The sequence below is a fragment of the Rhagoletis pomonella genome, unplaced genomic scaffold (assembly GCF_013731165.1).
Source record: "Rhagoletis pomonella isolate Grant_MI unplaced genomic scaffold, Rhpom_1.0 Rhpom_scaffold_00003, whole genome shotgun sequence".
In the NCBI taxonomy this organism is placed as follows: domain Eukaryota; kingdom Metazoa; phylum Arthropoda; class Insecta; order Diptera; family Tephritidae; genus Rhagoletis; species Rhagoletis pomonella.
The window spans coordinates 34,924,681-34,938,925 of NW_023458557.1; the positions used below are offsets into that span (position 1 = coordinate 34,924,681).

At 39.1% G+C, this 14,245-nt stretch overlaps 1 protein-coding gene across 2 annotated transcripts in view; it reads right to left on the reverse strand.

Annotated features, from left to right (window-relative positions):
- Window positions 1–14,245, reverse strand: part of LOC118735166 (F-box/WD repeat-containing protein 5) — a 135,847-nt gene that overhangs the window by 56,436 nt on the left and 65,166 nt on the right. The gene's annotated exons all lie outside the window — the stretch shown is intronic.

Below are 14,245 nucleotides of genomic sequence, written 5' to 3' on the forward strand. Positions count from 1 at the left end.
CATTTATGTATACCTATTTTATGTGGAATTATTCAATGACTTTCGTTTTACACTTTACTTTTTGAAACTATTTCGTATTAATTATTTTCTGTTTCCCAAAAGCAATCCTGCGTGCTTAGAAGGCGTATGTACCATTAATGTCATCCCTGGCATATTCATCCCCGAGGAACGCAGTCGCCAAATTCACACAAGGTTTATTACTGGTTATGACAGTATAGACAGTAGCAAACCTTTTTGGGGGTTTGTCGTAGTAATCGTTGTTATTGTAGCTATATTCTCCCTTGAGGAGCGCAGTTGGGTCGTGCTGCTAATTAATGGCCTTCCTCAGATTTTTTCTTAGATTTCAGGGTTGTGTTGTGTGGTTTGACACATCATGATTATATTAACAGAAAATTATAAATGGTGTTGAAAAACCAAACAAACGCTCGTGGGAAAGCTCTATTTTTGTCTATTGCTAAAATTTATACATTGCGATATTGATGGAAATACAAGCAATGTATTCGTTTGAAGATTTAATGTTACTTGAGAATTATGCAACGTTCGAGCTGCCAGGTTCTGTTATCAATATAAGTAACATAAGCTTTTCCGCGTGGTGGCCTCTCAATAAATAGAATAAACAAATATTCGCAAATAAATTTGGTTTATTTTATAACTGGCAACTAACGTACGGTTTTTGTTCTTTTTCAGACTCCATTTTGATTTTGACTCTTTATTGCGCCAAACAGTCAGCCCTATTCTGCATTTCGACTCGAATCGAAGTTTTCTCCGTTTGGCAACTTTGGTATTCTGCGTTCCGTTTCCTTTCGATCAATCTTCGAAATTTACGATTATACCTATTCTACATTTCGATCGAAGTTCCGTTTTTCTAAGTTGCAAATTTGTTGTCGGAGAACGTTTCGATTGTTATTTTCGTGGGTTTAAATAATAAAATTTTATAAAAAAAATTGAGTAAAATATACTGTGCATGATTGTAAGTCATCATAAATGAATTTTCTCGATTTCTGTGTTTTCGCAGCGGTAATACGGGCAATACAAAAAATTGGCTCAAATATTAGCAAATTAGCAACCAAAAGGGATATTGCGCGAGGTTTTCAAAGAGGAAGCACAGGCGTTTTTGTTTTCATTATCTATAAATAAGACTGTGAAATGCACTGAATACAATTGATTCTTTGTATATAAAATTAATAGAAGTATGTACATACATACATACATACATAAAGTGTGAAGTTACATAAAAAAAGATGCTTTTATTATTGCACTCGTTTTTACTAACTTTTTAAAAAGTGGTGCGTATGTTGTCGAATTCGAATTTGCTATGGAGCTTTGTTCTTCCCTTCCTCCCGACGGCTTTCAAAATGGAATTCATTTGCGTTCAAATCTGCCACTCTGTGTAGCAAATGTTGTGGAGTGCTCAAACAACGTTTATAATTTCACTGGCTTTGAGCGCTAAGTAATAAAGTTCATGATGAATTTAGGGTTCTTCACTCATCTGAGAAAGATCAAACATGTCCCTAAATCTCCGCCTTTCAATTTTCGCATCAGCAATCTGGGACTCGTTCTCCTCTTCAAGCAATAACGCCGCGGCTATGGATTTCATTTTTATAATTATGTTTCCACTTAAATAAAGCACAAACGAAATTTTATTTTTATATTACAATGATGTTAGATATATTTAGTTATTTCAAAGTATTTACAAACTTTAACTTCATAAGCTGCAATAGTTTGGTGGCAAATATTTCTTTTGTTTTGTTTCGATTTCCCACATTCCTAGGCAAATAGCTGATTTCGAAAGATGTTTTCTCTCTTCCTCTTTCGATTCGATCGTAACGCAGAATACCTAAGTTCGATTCTCGCGGAGCAGAATGCGGGAACGTAGCCGAAATGCAGAATAGGGCTGACTATTATGTGTATACATATTAAGAAGCTGTCGAAATTTTGCGTGGCCCCACGAGCTAGGTCAAAATGATGGCGTTCGTATTCACAACGAGAAATGTCAACATTTTTGTTTGATCCGTCAAAATTTTCTCTTTTATATCAGTTGGCAAAGGCCCTCAGTGGCAGCGCTCCGGGCGTTCAGATAGTCATTGTGCCAATCAGTCGAAAAGTTCCATGGTGAAACAATTTTTATTAAATTTTTGACAAATGCTCTGGTGCAAAACAAGAACCAATTAGAACAGATCTGACCGGTTGATGAGCAGCCATTTGCAATAGCATTTCAGAAAAAAGTGCGTGACGCTCGTAATTTTTGCTATTTGTGTTTTGGTTTTTACATCTCTTTATTTATGTGTATTTTGGCAGTGGTTTATTTCAGTAATTTTTAAGCGATTTGCAATAAATTTTTTGTTCAAATATTATTAAAATGAACTTTTTTCTTTTGCTTCATCTTGTCAGATCTTGTGTAGTTGGATCATGGGTGCAAAAGAAGTTGAGCAATTAAAATGCAGCAATTATATAAAAGGTACTTGTCTTTACTGACTGTGATTCTTCTAAAACTGAAAGCCATGCATTTATTAGATGTCTTAGCAATAACATTGCAACGAAAAACACTTCAAACCGTCAGGTAGGTGTAATTATTGCTGTCAAATTTTCACTAGGCCCGCTAGGTCGAAAATTTTCATTCACCTCATAGTTGTAAAAAATTTACAATCCAGACATACTTTTCTATCAATTTGCACAGGCCCTTTGTACAAAAAAGGCTATGAAATACGTAATATTTAAATCGTTTATAAAATGAACCATTTATGTATACCTTTTTTATGTGGAATTATTCAATGAATTTCGTTTTACACTTTACTTCTTAAAACTATTTAGTTATAATTGTTTTTTGTTTCTCAAAAGCAACCCTGCGTACTTAGAAGACGTATGCATCATCGATTTCATCCCTGTCATATTCATCCCCGAGGAAGGCAGTCGCCAATTCACCCAATGTTTATTACTGGTTGTATTGTGCTGGTTATAATGTGGTATACATACAGAAAAGCGCAGACAATAAACGAATTTACTTTTTGACATGTACATTTCGAAGTAATTGGCAACTTTGCTTCAATGTGTTAAACAATTTATGTAAACAAATACCAAAACCTTCATAAGCGGGATTTTACGACCAAAGAGGCTTTGTTGAAAATTAGTTTTGAGTTATGGGTAATGTGACCAACTATTTCATAGCACAAAGAAGTACAGTCAAGGTTAAGTTAACGCCGCGAGCCGATTACGAAATTTCGAATACGGATAATTTCGATCCCTGAGAGCTCAGTGTTTGTTCAGAAGAGCGAGCCAAAGTGCTTCCATCTTAGCCTCGCAAAGGTTGGACAGTCTAAAAGAAAGTGTGGAGATGATTCCACTTCATCTTCCTCTTGACAGCTGATACAAAAGAATCAGTCGAAATTCCTAGTCTCGCTGCATGAATACCAATAGCACAATGGCCTGTCAGACCCCCATCACTAGCCCTCGAGAGGTAACGAGTTTTAAAGTGCCCTATAAAAACATTTTCTGCAGCAGACAAGCGTCTTCTTTTCCATTTTTCACAAAAGGACCCGGTTTCCCCTTGCCTAATAGCAATTCGTGCTGCGACAATTCTGTCTGCAATATCCGCAGGGGCCGTGTTCAACATATGTACATATGTTAAGCGCCAGTGTAGGTGTGGTGCCTAATGCTCCGCTAATTCCTGTTTTACAAGTGTAGTCTTCTACAGTTAGTTCCACCAGACAAGGGCTCTTTGGAACAATACAGGCTTAAATCTGGTTTACTAGAGCTAATTAATGTAATAAAATAGTTCCATATAATTAATATAAAAAAACTCAGCTTGTATATGTATGTATTTTGTATTTTTATATTCGAACGCATTGTTCTCACTTGTATTAAGATGTGACCCCATGTTCTTATATAGCAATTTATTTTAGTAACAATGTAAACTGCATTCGTATCTAGCTCTATTAACTATAGAATGCAGATATTATTAAACAAGTACTGTGCAATGCTTTTAATATACTGCAGTAATTTTTCACTATTGTATACTTGTATAGTAATATAAATCAAATAAACCCTAAACCCTAATTTGGGCGAGACCCCATCTTTTACCGATGGCTCCTCTACAGCAGTACAAGGCAACCGACACCACAATGTTAGGCTTCCTCAGGTAACCTTGAGCCTGATCTAAAAGGGTGTTAGAAATCGTCCCTTAACCAAAAGTTCCACATCATCTACATAGGCGATCACCCGACAGCCCACTTTCTCCAGTTCCTCTAGAACAGTGATTCCCAAAGTGGTCCAGGTCCAGGGATCCACGGGAGACTCGACGGGGGTCTACGCTGGCGTTAAAAAAATATGGGGGTCCACGATTTGTAAGTGGAGGTCAACGAAAATGTATCTGCTTTCGATAGTATAGAACTAAAATGGTTGCTTGATAGCCTCATTTATAAACTTTAATTTTTTTTGAGTGGTGTACAGTGCTCTTGACTAAGGCATCCAAATCCGGACAATTTTGTGAATCCCGGTATTTCGGGATCTTAAATTGGTAATCCCGGGATCCCGGTATATGTCGGGTTATTATTTCCATTAATTAAAATATGCTAACAAACTAATTTTGTAGTCTTGCTTTAGTGCGAATACTAGAAATAAAAATTAATTTGTGTTTTTAAGTAAAGAAATATAAATGTCTTCATTTTATATCAGTTTAAAAAGCCTGAATGAAAAACTGAATAAACTAAAAACTATGGAATTGAAATTCATTCATATTGCAGACGTAGTCATTTTTACAAAAAGTAAAAATTAAGAGATCATCTTTACACTTACATACATATAGTATTTACACACATATATGTATGGCTCATTCCATCTCAAATCACCCAGGCCGGGGGAAAGTGAATTTAAGTTTGCGATAAAACTCACAGGGATTGTTCCTTGAACTATTTAAGGAGACACTTTTTTTTCTTTTTGCTCTAAAATGCGAATTTTTCGAATAATGATTTTTTTTTCTTTTTGAGTACGAAAGCTTATTTTTTCCTCTCTTAATAGCAACTTTTGATGAAGTCGTTTATAACTGCCGCAAAAAAGCAAGGATTTTAACGATTTTTTTTTTTTATTGCAGATATTGATCTACTGAATCGATCTAGTGAACTAAACATCAATAATTGTTTATTAATAATTAATTATTGTTTATAAACAAAAAATTATTTTTTTCAAACTTCCACATCTTTTTTCTCTCTCATACTTTTTTGTCTATTAGGGAATAGTATAAACTATTTTCAGTACGAGTAGCAATATGCTAAAATTCATCGTTTTCGAGTTATGATTTTTTTTCTGAAAATGCACTTATATGATGCTAGCACATTTTCGTGCCAGTTGAGGGCACAAAAATTGTTGCCCATTATGATAAAGTTTCCTTACTGGAAATTTTTTGAGGTTGCCCGATCAGAGCCAAAAGTTTTTCCCAACTGGGCTCTAATTTTGGCCCAATTGGGGCCCAATTAGCGATTTGCCCAATCTACCGAAGATTTCCCCAACCAGTGCTCACAATTTGCTCAAAGTGAACATGCATACGCAATTAAAACGTTTTTATCGATAAAATCACACATACGAAAAAAAATAATTTTTTAATTTTTTTCTTGATCAATTTTCCACATACAAATTTTTTGATAAAAAAAATGTTTTTGAAAATATGCCATTTCAAAAAAAAATTGGAAAAAATCACAATATTGCGCAATATTTAAGTATAATGTTATGGGGTGCACTCTACAATAATTTGAGTTACGAATTTTTTTTTTACACCGAAAGTGAGTAAAATGAGTGCATTGTGATTTTTTCCAATTTTTTTTTGAAATGGCATATTTTCAAAAACTAATTTTTTTTTATCAAAAAATTTGTATGTGGAAAATTTATCAAGAAAAAAATTAAAAAATTATTTTTTTCGCAGGGAATTTTCATGTGTGTATGTGTGATTTTATCGATAAAAACGTTTTAATTGCGTATGCATGTTCACTTTGAGCAAATTGTGAGCACTGGTTGGGGAAATCTTCGGTAGATTGGGAAAATCGCTAATTAGGGCCAATTGGGCCAAAATTAGAGCCCAATTGGGAAAAACTTTTGGCTCTGATCGGGCAACCTCAAAAAATTTCCAGCAAGAAAACTTTATCACAATGGGCAACAATTTTTGTGCCAACTGGCACGAAAATCTGCTAGCATCATATAGATGAATTTTCAGAAAAAAAATCATAACTCGAAAACGATGAATTTTAGCATATTGCTACTCGTACTGAAAATAGTTTATACTATTCCCTAATAGACAAAAAAGTATGAGAGAGAAAAAAGATGTGGAAGTTTGAAAAAAATAATTTTTTGTTTATAAACAATAATTAATTATTAATAAACAATTATTGATGTTTAGTTCACTAGATCGATTCAGTAGATCAATATCTGCAATAAAAAAAAAAAAATCGTTAAAATCCTTGCTTTTTTGCGGCAGTTATAAACGGCTTCATCAAAAGTTGCTATTAAGAGAGGAAACAATAAGCGTTCGTACTCAAAAAGAAAAAAATTCATTATTCGAAAAATTCGCATTTTTGAGCAAAAAGAAAAAATACGTGTTTCCTTAAATTGTTCAAGGAACAATCCCCGGGAGTTTTATCGCAAACTTAAAATCACTTTCCCCCGGCCTGGGTGATTTGAGATGGAATGAGCCGTATATATACAAGTAGGACGGATTTCGCAAAAAAAATTAAGTCATGTCTCCGATTCGCTTCAAAATTTATATGGGTTTAGGGTTGCCAGATTTTTTATGCGCGAAATCATTCTAAAAAAATTAGTAGTTTTCAGTACATTTTTATTCACAGCAAAATTGTGAATGTGAGTAACAGATAATACTTTAAAACGCCAGAGAACTTGTTTTTAACAATATTTTGGTATATAAATAAAATGTAGTTCATAAAAAATAAAAGTGTTATTCATTTTAACATGAGTGTAAACATCATTGTACACTGAAGCCAATAAATTATTTTATATTTACGACATTTTTGAATGTCTAATGAATGTTTAAATAGTCAAAGAATTCTATACATTTCATTTTAAAATTACTTTTAATTTGAAGTTCACTTTAAAAAATTTTTATTGGAAGCCGATTTCGCTCTTTGCGTCAGGAAGCAAACTATATACTTAAGATCCTCTCAGTTGTTAAAAAAAAAAAAATAAATTATATATTTTTCTTCTTCTTCTTTTTTGGCGCTGTAACCGCCTAAGCCATTTTGGCCGAGTTCAGCAAAGCACGACAGTCGTTTCTTCTCTGTGCCAACTGACGCTAATTGGAAACGCCAAGTGAAGTGAAGTGAAGAATTGTAATTTATAGGCAAATTTGTTGTTATTAAACTGAAAGTTATTTGCGAGATAACTAACAACACATGACAAAAAAACGTCAGCCTTCTTTTTAAATAATCTAAGCTCCATCATATTATCGCAACTGGCACGTAATGAGCCGATGATATTCCCGTAAAACGATAGATCTTTTTGTTGTATTAATTTCTTGGGAATATCACACATTATCTGAAACATGTCAACTATAATTAAATTATTTTCTTCTTACTTTTTACAGTACAGTTTAAAGAAGTTCCAACGTTATGTAAAAACCTTAAGAAAACCCTAAAGTATTTTGCTTGAATTTAATATTCAGTATAAATCAGTAAAAATTTTGAAAAATCAGGACATTAGCGTACTGATTGAAGAGATGAATAAAATCAGTACAAGAGTTGAAAAATCAGTACTGTACTGATAAAATCAGTACGTCTGGCAAGGCAACCATACATGAAATAAGCTTTCTTTCTTCGGAGATATGATCTTTAAAAGTTCGAATTTTTTCGTGATTCTGACCATTACTTACGATGAGTAGAGCCCGAGATATAACGATTTGAAGTACATGATTAGTCACGAAAAAGTCCAAACTTTGACAGATCATATATCCGAAAAAAAGGAAAAATGTGACGCCAATCGAATGTCTCATATATATGTTATGTATATTACAACATAGCACAATAGTATTATTTTTAGGGTTGCATTTTATAATTATTTTATGCCATTACAATGTCTGTCCCCAAAAGTGATGCACTGGCTATATGAAACCATAATTAAGCCAATAATGTTGTATGGGGTCATCGTCTGGTGGAGTTCACTGGAAAAGACCACTTATGTCAGGAAGCTAGAGCGCGTGCAAAGGACAGCCCTCGTTGGGATCAGCTCCGAACCACTCCTACCTTAGCGCTGAACGCTATACTCAATGTCGCACCTGTCGACATCTCGGGCAAAGTAGCGGCGGTTCGCTCAGCCATTAGGCTCAAAAGCTCTGGGTTCTCTTTCAATCCAGCGCACGGGCACTCGACGATTCTCGAAAGCTTCGACTTCGTGCCGAAAGAAATGGACCGGAGTCACCCGAGGCTGGCCTCTAAAGGATCTTTCTCCACGCACATCCCCTCAAGGGACGAATGGAAGAAGGGTCGTCTCTGGAGAAGAGGTCCAATAAACATCTTCACGGACGGATCGAAGCTGGAAGGGAGAGTTGGAGGAGGTGTCTACTGTCAGGCAGAGGTGGCCGCCATAAAAGAGGCAGCCGATTGGCTATGCACCAATGTACTGTCAACAAGGAGGGTAAATATATACACTGATAGCCAAGCGGCAATCAGGGCGCTGGGATCGCTAATGGTGTGTTCAAAACTGGTGGGGAATGCCTGACCTCTCTCTTAACTGCCTTAGAATACTTCCAGATCAAGCTGATTTGGGTCCCGGGGCACAGTAATATCGCAGGGCTGATGAACTGGCCAGGCAGGGTACCCTTGAGGCCATCACCTCGGACAGGGATGGCATTGGAGTTCCGTTGGCATCCTGCGGCGTGCTTTTTGGACAGATGGGCTTACGGTCGGCTTGCAAAGTTGCAAGGTCCTTCTGGCCGGCTGTGGACCGCGGGCGGTCAAGGGAGCTACTGCAGCTGGCTAAGCGTCAGCTCTCGATTTTCACAGGTGTACTGACCGGACACTGTCCAATGGGAAACCACGCGGTGCGACTCAATATCGTCACGGATCCCTACTGCCGCAGTTGCCTGGAAGACGAGGTGGAATCATCTCAGCACTTCCTACTCAACTGCCCGGCATTCGCTAGATTACGGTTTAAGCATCTCGGTGCGCATTTCATCGACTCTCCCAAAGGACTCTCCGGAGTGGACATCAGCTGTTTGAACAACTTTATCATGAGCACCCAGCGCTTCTCGTAATTTTTACGCAGTTACCGTTCAAATGAATTTCTCCCTTATGTAATGTGGTATCACAATGGACAACCCAATGTCTAAGTGAGTCCCCTTTGCGGGTCTGCCACCGTAACCTAACCTAATGTCTGAATCTCGTTTGGTCGTAAATTAAATTATATCCCGGGATTTCGGGACACAAAAAAGGGCTCGGGACTCGGGATCCCGAATCCCGGTACTGGTTGTCTTACTCTTGACGCCACTCCTGCACTTACCGTCACTTTGTGTCTTCATACGTGGGGAAGCCTTAAAGGCCACCTACAGACTAAAAATAAACATATTTTGGTATAACACTGAGTGAGGCGAGGCGGAAATTGCTGGCGGCAGAGATTTGAGTACTTGTGTCTATAATGCTGAGTTCCCTGAGGGGGAATGCTGGTTTAATTCCAGCACTGAGCCCGAACGCACACGCTGAATCTGGGCCAGGATCTGGAGTCATTTTCGAAGTTAATGGGGAAAAAAGTTGAGGGGAAGGAGTTTATCAGCCCAATCCCTAATACTCCCGGGGAGTTTGTTCTCCGGGAATCTGTTTCTCCCGGAAAATAAATCCTCCAATAATTAACTACCAGGGAGAGAATTTTTCTGCTCTCACTGAGAAGACGGGACTGCAGACAACTTGTTGGACTGCCGACTGGTCACTTCACGTGGCAAATGACAACCCCATTTGCCCATCCTGCTTTGATGAGGATGACACAGTGAAACACCTTTTGTGCTTCTTGCTTGCTTGCTTGTTTATCGTCGATTTTTCTAGATTCGCTCTTTTCTCTTTTGTCAGTTTTTTAATTTAAAATTTGGCGTGAAAATATTTGTGTTTTTTTTTGTTTCAAGTTTTGTGTTTTAAAAATGTCAGTGATGAATATTTTTTGCATCACTTTAAAACTCGGAGAGATAAAAATAAAAATTATGCCATCAACACAAATAAACTATATTACAAATACGTCACATGAAAATTCAGGAGCGAGCCGAACATGTGAGGACCTTATGGAGAGCTCTTAAAAGATATAACTCATCAGGGCGAGGTAGTACTTTGATGGCTTTACGAGCTCTCTTTTTTTAAAACTTGCAAGTATGTAGTCACATTATTTTAATAAATATAACGCAAGAAAATATTTAGTTTTTATTTTCGCCACTCCGAATTTAGTTTTCGAACACACACACGATGCAAATTTTCATCGTTAAATCTAATCTTCACATTTTTTGATGAGCTTTGGGAATATGTTAGAAAGCGCAGCAGGGGGTCTACCGAAACCAGTTTTGAAGAGGTCTGCGAGAAAAGCAAGTTTGGGAACCTCTGCTCTAAAAGGTCGTTTGCAACCGCAATCCAGAGCAGGGGAGAGAACAACTCCTTGTGGAGTGCTCCTATTGACTCTCCACTGAGTACAGGGCCCCCCTCCGCCGAGAGAGTTCTGTCACGAAGTAAGTTTTAACCTCCAGATTATGAATATACTTGACTATTTCCTCTGGAGTGACATTGTTGAAGGCCCCCTCGATATCGAAGAAGGCCCCTACTGCATAATCTTCATGCCTGAAGGCTTCCTCTGACCACTTTACCAATCTGTGCAGGGCGGTATTCACCGGCCTTTTCATGCAATGAGCATATTGAGCTCGTGAAGGACAGTCACGAGGAATCGCGTTTCTTACGTACAGGTCTATCAGTCTCTCTAGCGCTTTTAGCAAAAACGAAGAGACTGATAGGCCTAAAATCCCTAGGGGAAACATGAGCCTTTTCCATTTCATTTCTTCGGGTCCGATGAAGCGAGACCTTCGAATAAGATTTGCACTCCGTCATCACGCTTCGTCGGGTTGGACAAGGACCTCACGGTTAACCAGAGCTTACTCACTACAGAGGCGATGTTACAGACCTTCAAGTGCTCTTCCCGCTTTTTCCGCTTGTGCTGATTTACCAGTTGCCGAATCTCCAAATTAAGGTCCTTGAAGCGAGGATCCCCGCGATCGACCTGGCTGGCGAAGCTGCTCTCGGTAACTTCCGTGAAGCCGTTCCATTTAGCTTTGTTGAAGGTTGTGCAGGTTCGGTGGTCCGCCGATGCAAAGTCGGTGCGCTTATTGATCGAGATGATTATGGCAGATGGTCTGATGCTAGTGTTAGCATATATCGCCATATGCTATTTATCAGACCAGCGCTAGCTGCTGCAGCTGCCCACAATCCTGGTGGGTGCGTCGTCGTTCATGGTAATAGTAAGTTTTCCCTACGATCATTAGCCAGGCTTGAGTGCCAAAGAACGTGGTGCGCGTTGAAGTCACCTACTACGATTCGGTTTTCACTTCTGAGTAGCGCAACTCTGTCAGGGTGATGTAGCGGCATCACCAACATTACGGCAGCACTATTCAGCGCCGTTGTAATGTTGGTAGCCCTGATAAAAATTCGTTCCACAGGTACATACAATACCATAGAAAAACGAATAAAAAATTCGATTCGTACTCGGCCAATAAACTAGACGAACACGCGCAATAAATAGCCCAATTAATTTTGAGAAAAAATAATTAAATTGTTTTTATTTAAATCGCAAGTAGTTGCGCGAGTGACGAGTTTTTTTTTAAGTATTTATTCCTTTCGGCTACTAGGGCGTAGCCCTGAAGTAAATCGCTGTGAGGCGAAAACTAGCGAGCGTTGGTTAGCAGCTCAGCTACCCATATTTGGCAACATAACCTTCTGCGTCATCAAGCAACCACCACCCGCAGGAATCGCAGCAGGAGCAGTATTTTATAAGGTGTTATTTCTGGTGGTAACCAAGCGCAACAATCTGCAGTTTCAACGTTGGTGAGTTAAAACGTAACATGGCGACCGTGGCTAAGGTGCCAAAGTGTCCGAGGGCGCCAACCCACACAAAAATGAAAACTCTTTGTAAGTAAAAATTAAAAAAAAAAAACGGTTGTGTGAAGTGGTTTTGTGGCAAAATCCATAGTGCGTAATAATTACTATCGCAACTGTACAGTGAGAAATACGCGAGCAAACGGCAATTTGGCAACGGGTACGCAAAAGTACCGCTATGTATATATACGCAACTGTACAGTGGGAAGTATGCGAGCAAACTGCAATTTGGCAACGGGTACGCAAAAGTACCGATACGTATATATACACAAATGTACCTCAGGGGCACGCGAGCAATTTATTTAGCCAACGGATACGCAAATGTACCGCTACGTATATACATACGTATGTACGAACAACTACGTAAATAGCACATAACGCCACAGCAAAATTAAGACAAGCCACGGCACTTCACATACACATACGCACACGCGCGTATATAGAAAGCCCGATACGCGCGTAAAACAGTATTTTTTCACTGTAACTGGGCATGCGGCGGTCGCGTTTAGGCATACCACCAGCCGAACAGAGGTACACATTGCGGCATACTCACGCTATATTTCGCGTATTAGGAGACAGCAGCGCGGGAGGCCGCAGTATAGCGGCATACCCACAACGCTGATAACACAATTATATCATCAAATTTTTAAATGAATTTTACGGGACTGCAGCGGGGGAAACTAAATTTAAGATCCTCAAGTCTGCAACACAACAACCAACATTTTGAGACAGCGGCGTAGGATTGCGGCGAATAGCGAGTACAGTCATGCGAGGAGTAAGGCAGCGTAGGTTAAGTTTATATACTTACATATATTTTTCATATACATATATTCTCATTAGGTATTCTTCTTCTTAATTGGCGCTGTAACCGCCTAAGCGATTTTGGCCGAGTCCAAAACAGCACGCCAGTCATTTCTCTTCTGTGCTAACTGACGCCAATTGGAAATGCCAAGTGAAGCCAAGTCCTTCTCCACCTGGTCTTTCCAACGCAGAGTAGGCCTTCCTCTTCCTCTGTTACCACCATCGCGGCCCGCGTTGAGTATTTTCAGAGCAGGAGCGTTTCTGTCCATCCGAACGACATGGCCAAGCCAACGGAGCCGCTGAATTTTAATTCGCTGCACTATGTCTATATCGTTGTAAAGCTCATACAGCTCTTCGTTAAATCGTCTGCGATATTCGCCATCACCAACGCGTAAAGGTCCGTAAATCTTTCGCAGAATCTTTCTCTCGAAAACTCCAAGAGCCGCCTCATCAGATGCTTTCATTGTCCATGCCTCCGCGCCATACACCAGCACAGGCATGATGAGTGACTTATAGAGTGTGATCTTTGTACAACGAGAGGGGACTTTACTTCTCGATTGCCTACTCAGCCCAAAGTAGCACTTGTTGGCAAGAGTGATTCTCCGTTGGATTTCAAGGCTGACATTATTATTGGTGTTAATGCTGGTTCCCAAATAAACGAATTCGTCTACTTTTTCAAACTTGTAACTGTCAGCAGTGACGTGGGTGCCAAGACGCGTATGCTCTGGCTGTTTGTGTGATGACAGCAGATACTTCGTTTTGTCCTCGTTCACCACCAGACCCATTCGCTTTGCTTCTCTATCCAATCCCGAGAAGGCAGAAGAGACGTAGCCTTTGTCTTTACCGATAATATCGATGTCGTCGGCATACGCCAGCAATTGCACGCTCTTATAAAGTATTGTGCCTGAGCGGTTCAGTTCTGCGGCTCTTATTCTTCTCCAACATCAGATTAAAGAAATCACACGAAAGGGAGTCCCCTTTTCTGAAACCTCGTTTGGTATTAAACGGCTCGGAGAGGTCCTTCCCTATTCTGACGGAGCTGGTGGTATTGCTCAACGTCATTTTACACAGCCGTATTAGTTTCGCGGGGATACCAAATTCAGACATCGCGGCACAAAGGCAACTTCTCTTCGTGCTGTCGAAAGCGGCTTTGAAATCGACAAATAGATGGTGTGTGTCGATCCTATTCTCGCTGGTCTTTTCCAAGATTTGGCGTATTGTGAATACCTGATCTATGGTGGATTTTCCTGGCCTAAAGCCACACTGATAAGGTCCAATCAGCTCGTTGACGGTGGGCTTCAGTCTTTCGCACAATACGCTCGATAAGACCTTGTAACCTA